We start from the raw sequence: 19,266 nt of genomic DNA, 5'->3' as shown, positions 1-19,266 counted from the left end.
ACAATATATAAAACAGTTGATACAATCAACAGTAATAAACAAGGAAAGATACAAAATTTAAACAGGTAAGAAAAATAGAGAAAAGGAAGATAGTAAAGAGGAGAAAGGGGGAAAAAGTAGGACTAATAGAAAAGATAATAAGAAAAGACAGTACATAACATTATTAAACATTGAAGAGAAATAAATATATAATAACAATGAGAGTACAGAAAAGGGAATGATGACTGCAAAACTTACCTTTAGGGGGGAACTAGAAGAAAAATTACAAGGAGTGGTGACACACAAGTGAAGACGGCATACCCAAACAGGAGGAACGAACCACAACAGGGAGGTGGAAAAAAATGAGCAGGAAACGGATACATAAGGAAACTCCAAAGACAAATTCTGTGAGAAGATGAAAACGGAAGAGAAAAAATAAGAATGTCATTTTATGAAACAGATACCAACAAACAGATATCAGCAAACAGTGGACAACCGGCAAGGGAAAAAATAGCAAATGAAGTTACGCAGAACAACCATGTTGCAGTAAAAAGAGATAAGTCAAGGTATCGAAGCTGCAGAAGAAGGACCAGCGATTTCCATTGAAGTTGTGGAATGAGATTGAATGAATTTTCTCAAGTCTACTGGGTCTTCAAAGGAGGAAGTTTTGTTTTGAAAAGTGACCTTAAATAAGCATGGATGAAATAACCCATATCTTGAGCCCATTGTGCGCAGAGCAGGAAGAAGATCAAGAAAATCCTTCCGAGGTTTGGCAGCTGTTGAAGAAACGTCTTGTGAGATGATTAGTTTAGAACCAGACCATGTAAGTTGTTTTTTGGCTTTAGCAGCGTTTAAAACTTGTTGGAGGTCAATACATTTCAAAAAGAGAAAAATTACACCCCTTGGTTTCAAAGAAGCTGACGTAGAAGTCAAACGAGGACCCAATCTATGAGCCTGCTGGATACTTAGGTTTGTAGATGGAGGGAGGTCCAGAAGCTTAGGGAGGACGGTGGTGAAGAAATGAACAGGATCGTCACCCTCCAAGCCTTCCTTAAGACCATATAATTGAGGATTATTTAGTCTGTTTCTATTCGCAAGTTCTTCAGCAGATTTCTTTAACAGGAGGAACTCCTTCTCTTAGGTAACAACCTTGACAGACATGTCATGTAACTCTCCAACATGTTGTTTCACCGTAGAAATATGAGAATCCATAGAGGTCCATTTAGGGTCCAAGGTTGGCAGATGAGAATTTGTTTCCTCAATAAATGGATGTAGGGCACGTATTTCATCCAGCAGAGTGTCCAAGGATACTGGAGAGACAGACTTCGGCGGAGAAGGAGGGTCCTGTTTAAGACGTTTGGTGGCAGAGGAAGGAGGCTGCATTTTAATTGAAGACGTTGGCGAAACCACTTGTCTCGAAGAATTAGATTGTGCCATCTTGCCGGTGCTTTGTATTGAGGAAGCAGTAGGCAAGAGCAGGATTCAGGAGAGCTAATAGTAGACTTTTTATTGATAAACAGTAATTTCTTACTCCTTCCCATAAGTAAAGGGCAGATGAAGAACCAGAAAAATGTAGGGAATCAGGAGTATAACGTTTCAGTATATAGAAACTTTGCTGTTAATTGCGCTTCAAGAATAAAAATGCAAAAGACAAGAGTTGAAAATACTACTTGCGTAGAAACTTCCAAATTAGACTACCTCAGAAGTCAGGTGATTGAAAAAATCAGATAAAATGCAAAACAAACCACGCCTTGTGTCAGAAAAAACATGGTAGGTATATTTATTTTGAACTTTTTTTCAGGCGTAATGCATTTGAAGAGAAAAACACCATTGCAGGAAATACAAAATGGCGGCCGAAAATGAGGAGATATGTTTCTTTAGAATTTCTACAAATAATAGCGGAAAAAAATCATGCTAATACCCACAGGATGTGCAGGGGGTCTTCCGATGTCTGTAGAGCACCGTTTCAGGTATAAGTGAGGGCTGGAACCACAGGAATCACCGCAGCATCTCCCGTCATGTGACGGAACTCCGCGTTAGGTGGCCATCTTGTTTTGCGTCGTGCGCCGCTCTCCGAGGACCACATTTATAATCAAAGAAGCTGTGCCTGTAAGTAACAAGTGTACTATTATCCATCTGTTAACTTAGCTCTTAGGATTGTCATTAGCAGGGCCATGGTTATCTAACAGGACAGTATTGCTATCTCGGTGTACTTGAGTCTCCAAGTATTTCACAGAGATATTGCAACTGAATATCAGAATTTCCTTCTTTGATGGCTTACTCACCTGGGTCAAGGGGAAGTGATTTTTCCAATTGTAATTCCAGAGAACCAATCAAATTATATAATCATACTTATGATTGGTGTGTTGAGTTCTTTACAAATAGCAGAATATTGTTCACATGTAATGACTAGGGGTGTGCAAATTTGCATAATTTGTTTCTGCATAATTATGTCAAATGTTGGCAAAATTATAAGAACTCTGTAATTTAGCTCTATATTTTAGCATGAAATGAGTAATGACATTGTGTTTGGTGCAAGGACATAATTTGCGTAAAAACAAGTGCAAAAAAATGAAAAGATCACAACAGATGCTTGTGTTGTGCTGTTTCTGTGTCTTCTTGAAAAATTATGCATTTGCAGTAAAAAAAATTCCATGAATGCACTGAATTATGTGATGTGCTGTAATGGCTTACATTTGAGAAGCGTAAAGTGAAATTCCAGAAATTACGCTAATTATGTGAGCATAAATAAAATTTCAGCCCGGTCTAATAAGCACTCCAAAAGCCTTATAGTTAGTAATGATGTTCCCATAAGTATTGTATTGTATTGTATATATCATTTATAGAGCGCGACAAACACCCCACGGGTACCCTGGCGCTGAAAGATATGTGAACACAGACCAGCAAGGAGCAAGAAAGATGACTATAGATAAGATACAGCCTAAAATGAACATTACTCAGACACAACAGAATCAGTTTCTAGGGAACAGCCAAGTTTTTATCTTTTTCCTGAACAGGGACAAGGTACTATATTGTCTGATTTCGAGCGGAAGATCATTCCAGAGTTTCCCAGCAGCAAAACTAAAGGATCTTCCTCCCAGTCTGGCACTGTGGAATCTGGGTACCTTTGTCAAATAAGCGGAAGAGGAACGAAGATTCCGGGTAGGAGTGTACCAAACCAGTTTCCTCTGCAATGGCCTAGGACCCAGTCCATGCAGCACCCTGAACCCAATGCAGAGAGATTTAAAATGTATTCTTTGCTGCAACAGGGAGCCAATGTAGCTCGGTTAGGCACATTGAAGCAGAAGAACCTCGTGGTCTGGACAGGGCTAGTTTCGCTGCTGTGTTCTGAACACGTTGCAGTCTCTGAATTAAATATTTGGGAGATTCCAACAATAAGGCGTTGCAGTAGTCAAGTCTACTTAAGATAACGCCTTGAATAATCAAGGCTCTGGCCGAGACTGGAAGCAGTGGAAGGATCTTTCTTAGAGCTCTCATGAGGCCGAAACAACACACCACCGTCTTATTCACTTGTGTCTCCAGTGACAGGTTGGTATTGAACATAACTCCCAAGTTTCGCACCTTCGTAGATGGCGCCAAGGGAGTAGAAGTGTCAGGAGGCCAAAAGTTGCAAGGAAGAGGCAGAGAAACCTTCTAAACTGCGCAGTGTAGAATTTCAGTCTTACCCGAATTAAATTGTAGAGAGTCGTTTCGTAACCACTGCGCAGTATTTTGTATACATGCATGAAAGTCCTCTAGGGCATTAGGTTGGGTTCCATCAAGTGAGTGACATTCCCTGAACTGGTAGTTCAAATGCCGAGACAACAGCATGGGTATAGAAGGTAGCCCTTTTACTTGCCCCTATTTATCAGAAATGAATCGGAAAGGCAATCATTAATTTTGATCCTATCTGTCGGGTTGCTATATATTTACATATTAAGTGCTGATATATATCTACCAAATCTCATTCTTTCCCATATTGCCATAATGAGTCCCTTTTCTGTTCTCGCTTTATACTAAAGGGGTAGAGGCCGCACTTACAGGATCTTCAAGGGCTATTCCACACATAAATGCCGCTCCTCTTCCCATCCTTCTATACACTCATGATGCAGTCTTAATTGCAAGAATGGGCAGAGCATTTCAGACCCTAATTGATGCCTACACTAGTTTCAAGAAGCAAATGGACTTCAGAGCAGAGGTGGGCAGAGCTCTCGTAGTGGTACTCCGCAGAATTTCACAGAGTTACTAGAAAACTCAATGAAATTCTGTGGAGTTCCGTGGCCTGGAAGAGTACCTCCTGTCCCTCCCCTACCTCCATACCCCTGCTAAAGCCCCAGCCTCACAGCCTCCCTGCCGCCTAGCTCCAAATCCGGCCATCCTCCCACTAAAACCCCGGCCCCCTCTTGCGTAGTCTAAGTAAAGATCTAAAGAGACTTACATTCCTCTCAGATCGATGTCCTCTGTCCTGCTCCTGCTGCTGGGCCTGGCTCCACATCCACTGCTCTGGGAGAATTACAGGAAGAACTGCAGGGCGCATGGCATACTGCATTAAGGCATGCCTAACCTTTAGATAAGGCATGCCTTCACGCAGTACGCCATGCACACTCTAGTTCTTCCTGTAAGTCTCCTGGAGCAGCAGAAGTAGTGGAGCCAGGTCCAGCAGCAGGAGCAGGACAGAGGACACCAATCTGGGAGGATGTTAAGTCTCCCACTGCACCAGTAAACTCCACCACGCTGCATAAGCAGAGTTTTGGAAAACGTTGCACTCCAAACTGGGTGCGGAGTTACTAAATCTCTGCAAACTTCGCTGGTGGAGCGGAGCTCACCGCCCGCCCTTACCTCAGAGTGAATGAAGCGAAAAAACAAATATTAGTGGGAGGACAGCGGCTAAAGAAACGACTATCATTTTACATTAAAGCACGCAGGTTGGAGGTTGTCCATAACTTTCTGTATTTGGGGATTTGTTTTGATGAAAACCTAACATGGAACAGCATGTTAACAAAGACAGGCCTATACTTTGAAAAAAGCATAAGGGCCATCTTCAGCTTTGTTATAAAATTAGGGTCTAAATAAATCCCAGAAATCCTGAAGGTTTATAAGGCCAAGGCATTATCAGTGGTCATGTATGGGGCAGGGATTTGGGAAACAGCTAATGTCGTTACTCTGCAGTGTACTGAATATGGTTTTACAAAAGATTACTCTCCCTGCCACGGACGTGCTCCAATTACAACTGGCACACTGAATTTGGGGCCCCATTCTTTTGTGAAATGATATGCTTAGCACCAATTATATTGAGGCACTCTATTTGAAGAAGAGAGTCTGTAAAATTAAACCAAAACATTTTGAGTGATTGCCTAAAGTTATATCATGTTGATCAAATTAAATGGCTGCACTATGTAAAAACCACTTTAGGAGCACTGGGCTTTCTGGAACTCTATGAAAATCCAACCAGCTGTAGGCTGATTACTAAAGCAAAGCTGAAGGATGCCTTCTGCCTGAAAGCTATGCGGGAGAGAAGGTAGGCCCATCATCTGAAACCTTTAGTGAATCTTAACTAATTGTTCCCCTCCATCCCCTTGGTTATGCATTCTTCTTTGGCACATATTCCCAACTTACAACACCGCTTCATATTAGTAAGGTTCCAACTAAATTACATTCCTTTGAGGCTGGGGTACCCGGGCAACAGGTACTCATTACATGATTTACCCCCATGCTCATGTGATGGTTCATCTCCACAATGGGAACTTCATCTGGTTTTCTTTTGTTCATTTTTTTATGAGCCTAGGAGAAAATTCATTTTGACAAAACTTTAGACAATGTCGGTATCACTTATTTTATCCAAATGCTTGGGAATCAGTTTGTGTGGTATTGTATTGCGTAATTTATGCGGTCAGCCCCAAGGCTGAGGAGAACTCAGTCCACATTTGCACTTTTAAGGATCGGTTAATGATGATGATATATTTTTAGCATTTTAAATGGATTCTGTTTTTAAAAAAAATTGTTTTTATCGTTTTTAGATGGAAAGTACCTTTTATTACAGAACTTATGTTTGATGAAATCGATAATACTTTGTACTTTATATGCAACCAAAAAATTGGGAAATAAAGAAATTTTGATTGATTGACATAAAGAGTGGTCATTTCAAGAAGTCAAAAACATTCTCAACATCAAGAAGCACAGAGATTGTGTTCAACTTTGGTTTGATCTGGTGTAAAAGGTTGGACAGAGTCCTCAGGTTATGTGCCGTGTCATAACTGGAAACAAAACCTGATTGCTTGTCCAACAGTGGAATTCAACCTCACTTCAATAACCTTTTCTAGTTAATTATTGTCTCATAACAGTTTTGTCAATAGGGCTTTATATTCTTTGTAAAATATTACATCAGGTGATCAGACCCTGCAGCTTTACTGCCAGCACAGCTGTCTATAGCTAGTTAAATTTTCTCAACCAGTAGATGCAATATTGTACACAACACCTTCAAGAAGTCCAAAACTCAGCCCTTTTACTTGCCTCTATCTTAAACGTTATTCCTCTTGTTCCATTTCTTCACATCTTAAAATCCTACAGTGGCTCCTAATAAAGAAACTCTCAATGTTCAAGGGACTCTGTTTTGCACACAGAGCAAATTAAATGACGGGCCACTATAACTCAGACCCTATTTCCACCCACTATCTTCCTTTCCACAGTCTCAGAAAGTCTACTCCTAGTCTCTTAGTGGTCTCCAGTATACACAGCCTACATCTGGAAGACCACTCTTTCTCTTTCTAACACTAAAAATTTGGGACATGCCACCTCTGGACCTTAACAAATCACAAACCAACATTTCTCACAAGAAACTCAAGACCTGGCTTTTCTAATACTACTTCTCCTGCAGCTGCCCTGCTGCCTTTTCCGTGCCACGACACCCCTCAAGGTAACACATCCTGTAAAATTTTCTTAACATAACATAAGATTATTAGTGATTCACGTTTTTCATCAATGACCCAAGCCTGGGCCAATACATTAAGACACCCATTGAGGCTGTCAGTAGCTAGTTATTCCCCCGTAAAAGTAAGTTTGTCTGAAAGTTAAAACATTCCTGCAACTTTGTTACCCTCACCTCCTGCTGGTCTCCCCTTGTGATCGCAGTAGCTAGGCTAATTAATGTTTAGCTAAGATACTTTTCGTCCACATACCTACGTGCCAGGGAATCCTTGTCTAGAAAATGTACTTCAGGCTCAGCCATCTCTCTATGTATCACCAGTGGACTATCTCCGCTAATGCGGGCTGACCTGTGCTTCCCACAGTCTTGCTAACACCACCTCTTGCTTTGTAAGTTGGGTCCTAATGAAACTTAATACCCCAAAGTGCTTCGATATTACTCTGCCCCTTATGTATACCTTAAATACTTTCCAGACAGATTCTATATTTTTCGCACAGAACTCAACAATCGCTGAGCACATTTCTTCACAAAATAACTGTTAAGTAGGGCCATCAAAGGAAACCTCCTGATCTTGAAGTATGGTAACCTCCATCATCAGGAAGAGAGGAGAGTGGTCCAAGAGTGTATTTAGAAGTGATACTATTTGAGAAGTCCAATGTGTTATCTCTTTAGCTAAGAGCCAATAATCTAAGGAGCAGTGTGAATCATGTAAACCAGGAGTAAAACAAGCAGGCCGTTTGAAAAAATATACCTGTAAATTAGGTGTAAATACAGTATGTATCAGAGCAAGGGCTTCAATCAATGTCACTTATAATCTCATGCATACATGTTTCATCCGGGCCACCTGGGAAGTGGTCAGTGCCCCACCATAGTTTCTATTTCCGTATTTGTTTTTTGAAGAATAAAAGAGAAGCCTCCAGTTGAGTGAAGAACGCAAGTGACTGTACTTCAGTGGATCATCGTGCCTGCTTGACCTCTGTTATGTTATGTTGTGTTAAATTGTGCTTATATAGCGCTCGGCTACTCTAACAGAGTGTCCCGGCGCTTTCCACAGGCAGCTCAAGTGTAGAACAACATAACAAGAAAAAGCCAACTCAGAAAAGAAGACACCCACTAAACAGAAAGATTAAAAAGCCAGGTCTTCAGATTTTTCCTAAATTGAAGCAGATTGGGGGTACTGCGTAGAGCCAACGGAAGAGAATTCCACAGCTGGGGGGCCTTAAGGCTAAAAGAATGCCCCCCAATGCGGGCTTTCCTCACCCGCGGGACCACGGCAGTAAAGAGGGATTCAGAACGCAGTGAGCGGGCAGGGCGATAGAAAGTCAGTCTCCTCTGCAGATATCCCGCACCTGAGCCAAACAATGCTTTGTGCATCAGCGTCAGGGATTTGAACATGATCCGCTTCCTGATCGGCAACCAGTGGAGCGTTTGCAGCAACCCAGAGGCTCGTGCTCGCCTGTGCAGACCGAAAATCGCACGGGCTGCAGAGTTTTGTACCACCTGCAAGCGCTGGACCAAGTAGTCCGGGAGGCCTAAGAAAAGGGCATTGGCATAGTCTAGCCTGGATCCGATGAGCGCCTGCACCGTGATCCGCCTGTGCTCGGCAGATAATAGAGGAAGAAACTTGTGGAGCATCTTCAGAATGCCGAAACAGGTGCCGGACAGGCCAAGAACGTGCGCTCTCAATGAGAGCTTGTTATCCAACTTAACGCCAAGGTTTTTGGCAACCAAAGAGGATTGTGCCGGAGGACACATAGTGGCCGGCCACCAATGCCGCCACTCGGGGTCGGTGGTACAGCCAAAGAATAAAACCTCCGACTTGCTGGAGTTGGCCTTCAGACTGTTCTGCTGGAACCATCCAAAAACCATACCCAGACAGTCCCGAATTCTCTCTCCATCGAATGGCTGGTCTTTACCACATGTGAAGAGGAGTTGCGTGTCGTCGGCGTAGGACACAATCTGGGCTCCATAAGCCTCCACCGCAGCCGCCAGAGGGGACATAAAGATGTTAAACAACGACGGGCTCAACACAGAACCCTGTGGAACCCCAACTCCCAATGGCGGCATCTCTGCGGAGCTCTGGGAAACCCAGATCATCTGGCGGCGGCCGTCCAAAAAGCCTGGCCAAAAGCCCCTTATGGGGGACGGTGTCAAAGGCCGCCGACAGGTCCAGCATGACTAACATGGCCTTGCCACCCACATCCAAGGTCTCCCTGATGATCTCTGAGACCTCCACCAACGCCGTTTCCGTGCTAAAGTTAGGACGGAAACCGGATTGGGATGGATGGAGCACATTGTTGGATTCAAGGAAGCTCGACAAGATGCCATGAACATGCTTCTCAGTGATCTTCGCCAAAGCCGGGAGAAGTGAAATTGGCCTATAATTGGCCAGAGCCTCGGCATCAAGACCAGGCTTTTTCAGAAGGTGGGATCACCATCCCCCTTTTCCAGGTGCGTGGGACACTCCCCTCCCTCAAGGAGGCATTGAGGATCGGGTTGACCAGAGGGTTCACAACCGCCGCCATCCCAGCCAAAAATTTGGCAGGGCAAGGGTCAAGTGGCGAGCCAGATTTAAGACTGGCCAACAACGCCAGGGACGCGTCACTGGAGACCGGTGGAAAGTCTGCCAGCACTGCCGTCGACGTGGACGATGTTCCATGTCCTGCCCCGGGGCCGCAACAATCCTCCTCCGAGCTCTCCAAGAAGGAGGCCTGAATCGCCTTAATCTTGTCGGTGAAAAAAGTGGCAAGGTCACACGCCCACGCATCTGATGGTACTAGCGGGGGTGAGTAGGAGCTCGGGGTCGTGAACTCCTTCACGATCAGGAAGATCTCCTTACAGGAGTTTGCCGACGCCTCAATCCTCCTGGCAAGATATTCCCTCTTGGCACCAAGAATGTCGCGGTGATAGGCCCTCACAGCCGACCTGTAGGCAAGTTTAGCCTCCCCGTTATATTGAAGGCGCCAGGCCCGCTCAGCAACCTTACAATGGCTGCGAGCCACACGCAGCGTCTCCGTAAACCACGGCGCAGATTGCCGTATTGCCGTGGACCGGGGGGTTGCCCTGGAAAAAGATCATCCAGCCTCTCAGTCAGCCACCGCTGCAGAGCCTCAGTATCTCTTTCCGGATCCCCCGAAAGATGACAAGGATGTTCCCTGAGCGCCTGTTCCAGCATAGCAGGCGTCACTCTGTGCAGCACTCTCGAGGCTGATCTAGGCACCGTGGGGGCACAGTTGTCAAACCGCCCATTCTCCAACACGGAAAACCTAATCGGTCTATGATCCGTCCAGAGTACCGGCAACGTTTCAACGTCAGTAATTGGAACTGACGAGAACACTTGATCAATGGTGTGCCCTTTCTCATGTGTAGGTCCTGACACAAACGGTGTCAGGCCAAGCGGAGATGTAATGTCCAGCACTTTAATCACATCCGGATTGTCCGGGTCATCAAGATGGAAATTAAAATCGCCTGCCAGCAGACAATGCTGTGCAGACAGCGCCAGCTCTAAAATGGCTGTCTGTAGGTCCTCCCAAAAAGAACCCACCGGGCCGGGTGGCCTATAAACCAACAGCCCCTTAAACGCTTGACCCGGAGATAATCTGAGCAGAAAGGCAAGGGACTCAGAGCCCTCGATGGAATGCACAGGAAGAACTGAGCAAGAGACACTCTTCTTCACCACCACAGCCACTCCACCCCCCCTTCCCTTAGCTCTATCCTGCCGAAAAATGTTATATGTAGAAGTGATGGCAGTAAAGATGTCCGGGTTAGATGTCTCTCCCAACCAGGTTTCGGTCAAAAGAAGACGTAGAGGATTTTCCCTGACAAGGAGGTCATAAATGTGCTGGGCATGGCATCCTACTGACCTCGTATTGAGCAGCAGGCAGAGATGTTTCACACACGCCTCGGCTGGCCTATGGACGCCACCCGGGATCCCAGTAGATCTGTGAAGGCACTTTGAGGCTTCTGAATATTAGCGGCAAAGTCTGGCACCAATGCCACCTCACCATCTTCTTACCCTAGTATGCCCTTTTCTCAGACACACAGAGCACTGTATCATGGCTCTTATAAATCACAAATCTTGCATTACGAGGCATAGGGGTCCACTGGAGGTGGCTTCTGTGCTAGCAATCTACAGACATGCTCAATAACAAGCAAGTCTGAGAGTGTATTTTGTTCTAACAGGTCTGATGACAGGCTCTCAACAAACAATACTACCCTCCCCATAGCCGTGAATTCAGGCATACCCATTGCTCCAGTGTTGGCATCATCCATCTGTGCTCTATGCTTGTATACGCACTCCTTAATTTGGTCTAATCTTAATGTCAATATGTAAATCCACCTGTCAATTGACTGAAGGCTGTCCTTCATTAATGGTATGGTAGATATGACATCCAAATGTGCAATTGCAGAGTCTGTAATTGGCGTTTCACCAACCTACTCTGCCTTGCCTTCCTTGTTCCCGTTGTTTTGGATACATTTTTTCATTTATGGTTAAGTGTATTTTTATTTTTGATACAAAATGCACAGCATCGCCTATAATCATCCGCTTGGTGAGAAAGATTTTAACATTTAATTGCTCTGCACCTTTCCACGTTTCACAGTCAGGTATTTCCCCTTGCACAACATTGGCCACTTATTGTACCTCAGCTCAATCAATTTGAATGATTAGGGTCTCACAGCACACCCATTAATACGTATAATGATCCCAATACAGTATTGAATAAATAGTGAACAAGGTCTGGTTTCAAATGTAATCCTTGGCAGGAGTTCACATGAACAGTCTAATGAGACCACAGGTGTACAAAACATGGAAGCAGTCCAAAGACATCATCTGTTGATTTTCATGAACTCTTTATTGGTTTTTTTCCCAAAAATTCCCAGCACACGATTTAGCCGACACGTGTTTTATCTACTTTTAGACTTTTTCAAGGCAATGTGGGACTATAAACTTGATGTAATACGGTATGGATACTTCGAAGGCTAACGTATAATGATTCGTCCCAAGCAGAATAATTGAGTCTAGACATAAATTTAGACCGGGCAGTGAGTCCAGGCACTCAGACTCTCTCTGTGAAATAGTGTGAGTGACGATAGTAACTTCCCTGTTGGAACGTGTGACCTGCTGAAATTACGACCCTTTAGAGATATCTTAATGGGCCAACCCACACCCGGTTATGTTCTAAGGACCATGAATATCGTTATTTAAAACAAACAGTATCGTAGAACCAATATTTTACAGAGGAGGCAAAACCTTGATACGTTTGTGACGTAGCAAAAGTCTGCACACACAGCAATGCGTGTTACTGCTGCTTCCCGGATACGAATCGTTATAAGTTGGCCTTCGAAGCATCCATACCGGATTGCATCAAGTTTATATTCCCATATTGCCTTGAAAAATATGGAGAGCGGAATGGATACAGGGACTGGGTTAGTCCCGCTGAAAAAGTACCTACTTGTGTCTGGCGTGAAGAGTCCAGAACTTCAGGATTTCGCTTTTTCTTGTAGAGGAGTGCACTCTGATGCCAGACAAGGGTCCAGGGCCTGTGGAGGCATCTCTTGGAGGATCAGGGACTCACTCTATCAGAGGACAGCAGGGCTCCTTGTAGTATCCCTGTCACCCAGAACAGGAGGTCAGCCAACTGACCTTTGGAGTCACTCATGTAGCCTTGTATGAAGGAAGCAGGTCCAGTCTTTCTCAAGCAGCAGAGAAGTGCTCTCGGGGACAAGGCAAGCATCAAGCATCAGGGCAATCATCCAAAAAACAAGGCCGGCATCAAACAGCAGGACAGGCCTCAGTTGAAGATGTCAATCTTCAAGCAGCAGGGCAGTCCTCTGGAAAGTAAGGCAGGCCTCAAACAGCACTGCAATCCTCTGGAAAAAAGGCATGCCTCAAGCTGCAGGACAGTACCTTAAGCAGCAGGGTAGTCCTATGCGGAACAAGGCAGTCCTTCCACTGTAATTTCCGCAGGTCAAGAAGTGTGAAGATTGGCTCAGAAGGTCTAATAGATATACCTGGTGCCATCCTTTGAATTGGCAGAATTTCCTAGCTACACATACATACATACAACTGTGGCTCTGGAAAGTTCTTTCCTTCCCCTGCAAAGCCTCCAAGATGTCTAGGGTGGCAAAAGAGTAGTGTCAGGTTCTTTTATGCATACTGGAGACAATCCCCTTGAAATGAAAGTGAAGCAAGGAACAGCTCACCCCAACCATCCTGGCAGGATGGCCCACTCTTTTACCCTACTGTTCACAATCTGGGCCCAAAACTCATTCTTAAGGGGTGAGCCATTAACAGGCCCCAGTAGCTGGAAACTCCTAGAAGGTCTTACAAGTTTTGTGCAAGAAAATGCAGCGCTCTAAAGAGGATTTGAAATTACAATTCATGGAGTCTAAACATGACATTTCTACATGTTCCCAATTAAACGTTAGCATTTAATAAATGTAATAAAGGGGAGAGGTATGCCTTAAAGTGGTGAAAAACCACTTTAGGAGTTTTTCACTACCAGGACAAGTAAAACTTAAAGACAAATGTCCCACTTTTCGAATACAATGCACACTACCCAATTAGCTGTTTAAGACCTACATTGGGGATACTTATATGTATTAAAAATGAAGTTTCAGGCCAGGCAACAGTTTTTTTTGCATGTTGAATCGGCACTTTAAAACAGCACTACTGGCAGCAATGGCAAGCCTCAAACATGGTTTAAAGTGATATTTTGGTGAGTGGCCCAGTGAGTACTGCAGGTCCACTAGTAGCTTTTAATGTACAGGCAATATATGCATATAGTACCATATATTAGGGACTCATAAGTAAATTAAATCTGGCAATCGGTTGTAAGCCAATTCTACCATGTTTAAGAGAGAGGGCTAGCACATTAGCAATTGTTAACAGTGGTAAAGGTAAAGTCCACAGAGTCCTAATGCCAACAAAAACAAATTCAGAAAAACAGGAGGGATGAAGGCAAAACAAGTTTTGGGGTAATCCTGCAGGGAGGGCCAAGTCCAACAAACACCCATCCTAGAAGAGCTCTCCTGCCCACTACACTTCTCCTTCTCCACTTCACATATTCCCCCTCTTTGATATATGCTCTGTATATATCTTTGATATGCTCATAGTGCAATTCTTCCCTGATCCCATCTCCCACCATTGTCCAAGACCACTGATTAACAATGAGTTTCTCTGAGTTTAAAGGGACCTTTAAATTTGGTCAGACCTCCTTTCAAACGCCCTGACTTGACCTTAAGCGTTCACCAACTTTGCGCTAACCATTACTCCAACAAAATTCTCTTGCCTTCACACCATTTTACTACCACTCCATAAACCATGTTGGAAACAAGTTTGTAACGAGGATTCTCCCACACAAACATTTAGACAGTGTTCTGTGTAGCATCTTGCATCGTAGTGTGGTATGCTTAGACCATATCTGACACCATCCTCTCAACATCCAGATTATCAACATGCACCAATTGAATTATTCAATTAACCAATCTATTAGTCCACCCAACATGTCCAGTGGTCTGTGGGTTGCAAAGTGATGTTCTGTTTTGATTAACACCACAGGACAAAAAAAGTTTGCATTTCATTTGAAGTAAGCTGTGTTTCACTATCTGTGATAATTATAGATAGAAATCCTTCCTCAGAAAAGATACATTTTAAACTATGGATGGTCACTCTTGTAGTAATTTCCTCATGTATTTCACAATCAACCATTTTGAATGGACATCCACCAAAACCATTGACCTTATGGCATTTCCAAGCTCATTTATTGTCCCAGTGAAATCCATGCACACATTAAGCCAGGATCATCAACATGGCCCATTTCAGACTATGTTTCCCCTCTTTGCACACTCTGACATTCTCCACCCAAGAGGTAACGTGGTCATCCATTCCTGACCCCCCAAAACACCAATTTAAGTTGCTTTTTTTAAGTGTCTATTCAATGAGCAAGATTAATTAACTGTGGGCATAATCCAATTAGTGATACAAACATTTTGCCACTCATTAACAATATCTCACCACACATTGCCATTTCACCCAAAACCATGACAAAGGGTCTCACCAAAGGTGACATAGCACTCTTTCTCCAGACACCCAATAAGAAAAGCCATTTACCACATCCATTTCACGCATCCACTCCGCAGCACTTTTCACTTTTTCTGTGGATTTAAGATAGCACATTTATAAACCAGTAGCACTGTCATCCATTCTAAGTTTCGATTTGAGCTTAGTATCAACGGGAGATAGAATACCAGTATTCATTTTTAATAGTATCATAACACTTCTGTTATTCAACACCCCACACTTAGTTGCAAACCTTTCTCAAGAACATTTGAGCCACTCTGTCTTATCAGCAAATCTCTCAATACATTTTAGAATAATATTCTATGGGACCTATAAACAATCTCAATTAGTCTCTAACAGTGGGTGATGGCTTGATGGCATGTAACAAATATTTGGGTTAGCCCTCTCCAAGATTGGGATATAGCCTAAATACTCACCTTGTTAATCTAAAAACTTACACTTATCCTGTCTAAGGTAAGACCAGCTTCCCACAATCTGTCGGAAGCATGTTTGGGTACCAAATTGTGTTACTTAATTTTCTCTCCAAAAATCAAAATGTAATTTTGAAAGTCAAAGATGTTATGGGTTCCATTAAAAACGTTATCCATCTTCCTCTGGAATACAGTAGCTGCAGAAGGCAGGCTAAACATCATATGTTTTAACTGATTAGTGCCTTCAATAGTGATAAAGTAAGAGGGTTTGAATCTTCATGCAATTAGATATGGTGGTAAACATTTTTCAAATCAATTTTCAAAAAATACTAACTACCTTTCAACAACAATAATATTTGCTCATTGATGTTAGGTGGGGTAAAGTTAGTATTGACAACCATGTTCATATTCAAAGGTCTGATACCTATGCAAAATGTTAAACATCCATCCACCTTCTCTGTGATGACGACTGGTGAGATCAAACTAGAAGTTTCCACAGGTTCAATTGGGTCTCCACTAATCATTTCATCTAACATCATTTTGACCTCAGCTCGATCAACAATAGGCTTTCTTCTCATCTTATGTTGTATTAGCTGAGCATCAGGCTTGACAGCAATCTTGTGCATGTGCTCTTTCAAGTATCCCAAACTCCCTCTAAACACATTATGTGTCCCTTTTATAATTTAAATAATGATAATATCATCCACTAACATTATTTGGCTGGGTGCTCTTGAGTTAATTACAATGTGCAAATGGTATTGATGATCCTACCAAGTAAGGGTGGCCCATTTTCTGAAATACACACTTTGCCATTAATCTCTCTTTTTCTAAATAAATGGCAGCCAACACATGACCCAAAATATCTATAATTTCACCTTGATAGCCTCCAAGGCAACCGTTTATAGGTGACAAAACTGTGTTGGACCTTCTTCTTCGAACATTATTTTTTAAGAAAATAGTGTAGATAGATTCAGAGCCCACCACCCGATCATTTATTTTAAAATTCACTTTTAGTCGGCACTTTCTGCCTGTGTCTTGTTATTCTTCCCGTACACTTAGCACACTATAAATATGCACATCATCATACTTCATAGAAGCTATCCTGAATTTAGATCCATCTTTGCATATGCTTGCAAAGTGACTTTTATGGCCACACGTTCTACAATCCTTATTGATCACAATACAATTCTTGGAATCAGCTCCAAGGTAGTTCTGCCACAACTTTAACAATATCTAGAATACTATCTATTCTTGATAAATGTATTACTAGACTTCACTTTGGCAATCCACATTGGAACAAGATGTGCCCGTTACCACTATGCTTGTAACTTCATGGTTTAACATGTATTTTTTGCCCATTCCTTTCCTGCAAAAACCAGATTGTTCCACTACTTTAGCAATGTCGGTGGCGTCCTTAATTGTTGGATTCCTTGAAACCCAAAGGCATTCTTGCATTTCCCTACTTTTACACTGATCCATAAGTTGGTCACAAATAAGCTCATCACTTATGGCAGCAAACTGACCCTTCCTTGCTAACTGGCTAAGTCTGGTTGCAAACTCGTCTACAGATTTGTTGTCATTTTGTGGTGGGATGTAAAACTTAAACCTAACCATCACCAAATTGACTTCTTTGGCAAAGTTACTTTCCAGTCTTCTTTAAGCTTCTTTGAACTCATCCTTTAAAGGTTGACCACCAGTTTCACTACAATCAGTAATTATTTAAAGACATGAGGATCTTTCATGCCAAGAGTGTTTAGTCGAAAAGCTTTTTTCCTGACCATCCAATACTCCAGTGTAAAATTATCAAACATTCCCATGCAGTCGTCCTTTTCGATGGATGTTTGCCTGTTTGGAAAAATATATAGTGATGGTGCAATTATGGCACAGTGGCTTTCCATGACAAAATAGAGTCATGAATGTAAATTGTGTACTGTAAGGGGGTCCTTACGTTGCCGGTCGGACCGACTAGTCGACTGCCACGATCCAATTCCAACCACTGAGGACAGAAAAGTTTGCCCCTCTGTATTACGATGCAACCACTGCTTCCGCGGCCATCTCATCTGGAGCGGTGCACATATCCCTGCATATGTTGCTGCAAGTGCATACAAAATCACAGAAAACATGTGAATTAAACACACATGTATGGCATATGTGGAAGTATGCATTGTGCTCCATGTACCCCATTGCTGGAGTGTGATAGAATGTGCACAGTCCAGTGAATGGGTAAACATTCCGCAGAAGGGCTTACCTAGATTCCGGCTCCACAGGGTCATAGACATCGGGGTACAGCTGCTAAAGTGTAGAGGGGACCTGGAGAAAGTAATCTATGGTAGAGACTACCGGAGAGAAGCAGAATTGGGTGAGAATGCGCCCAAAAACGTTAGTTTCTGACGACTCAAGGCAGTCAGTTGGCCAGCCATGGTCGGAGTGTCATAAACCCACATTTTAATCCAGACGGCAGGCAGAGATTCTTGCACTGCCCTATGGCTGCTGTTTTTTCTCAAACCAACATATTGGCAGTCGGAGAAAGGCTGTCGGACTTCACAGTCCCTCAGCAGTCGGTCAGAGTACAGGATGCATGCATCGGAATCTGGTGGTTGTACCGACTGATTCCGATGAGACTGCGTTGGTCTGACCGCCTCCAAAAGGACCACGGAAGATGTTCCAACCTGCACGATGATGACCCACAAAAACAAAAAAATTACAATAAGAAATTAGAGGAAATCAAAGCTCAAATCAGTAAGGACTACAGTACTTGATTTGTCAGGTAACGGTGGGCATGTCACTGTTGATTTTCAGAACAGCGTTAAGGAATAAGTAAAGGTGTGCGTACACTGTTGGCATGCTGTGAAGAAGGGGGGTGTATACCAGAAACATACATATATAATGAGTTAAAACCCTTCCCAACAAAAGATGGCTTCTACTCACACTTTATGATGCATACACTGCATCTATACCAGCAGAAACATAAGAGACAGACTCACAAAACTCTTCAAGTCTTGCATCTATATCATGCTCCGTCAGCGAGTCACCAGATTGGCAGGAGTTGAAGTTGCGCATTTAGGACTTTGTGTCAGACGCTGTTGATGTGCATGAGGTAATATGGGAACAAGTACAATAATGATACAAATGTTTCTTCTATCTGTTGTAGGGTGAGAAAAGTCTCAGTACTACCCATCAGCTCCTACCCTCAAATACTCTGAGGAATGAATACATTTACTGCTTGCTCATTGTTTGTGAGCGTCACATAGGGTTTGCTGGCTATGTGGTGGTGTTGTGGTTTGTTTGACTGGCAGCTAGTCTCCAAATCTGGTGCAAATAACTTTCTTTCCACATATTAGCATGTTGTTTATAAGTGTTTTTTCAGAGCTGCAACAAGAGAGTACTTACCCTCAGCTGCCCGGGATCAACTGACTAACGTAGAATGAGCTCACACAAAAGAACCAGAGCAATCCTCAAAGTGATTCACAACAAAACAGCATTTAATTTATTTGACAGATGTGGGAAACACACACAAAGTTACCAAGCTATTATCAAACACTTTTAACAAAAATCCCAAACTGTTGGCTTTACCAAAGCTTGGTGCAATTTGATATTAAGAAAAGGAACCTCTTCATGTTGTACTTATATTGCCTATGAGTATTGGTAAGGCTGTTATGTGTTGTCTATGAGTGTCTGGGTGTATGTATGTTAATGGATACCTGCATGTCTGCTATTACATCTGCATGAATGCCTGGTGAATGGTCTGTTTGTATACGTTTATAAGCTCCTGACATCTGTAGGTCTGCATTTATAGATATCTGTAGGTCTGTTGGTGTATGTGTGAGAATGTTTGATGATATGTAACTTTGCCTGCATATATGCACACATCT

Source organism: Lissotriton helveticus, chromosome 2_1 (assembly GCF_964261635.1).
Source record: "Lissotriton helveticus chromosome 2_1, aLisHel1.1, whole genome shotgun sequence".
NCBI lineage: Eukaryota > Metazoa > Chordata > Amphibia > Caudata > Salamandridae > Lissotriton > Lissotriton helveticus.
The sequence above is the reverse complement of the archived record's forward strand: the minus strand, read 5'-3'. Positions refer to the sequence as shown.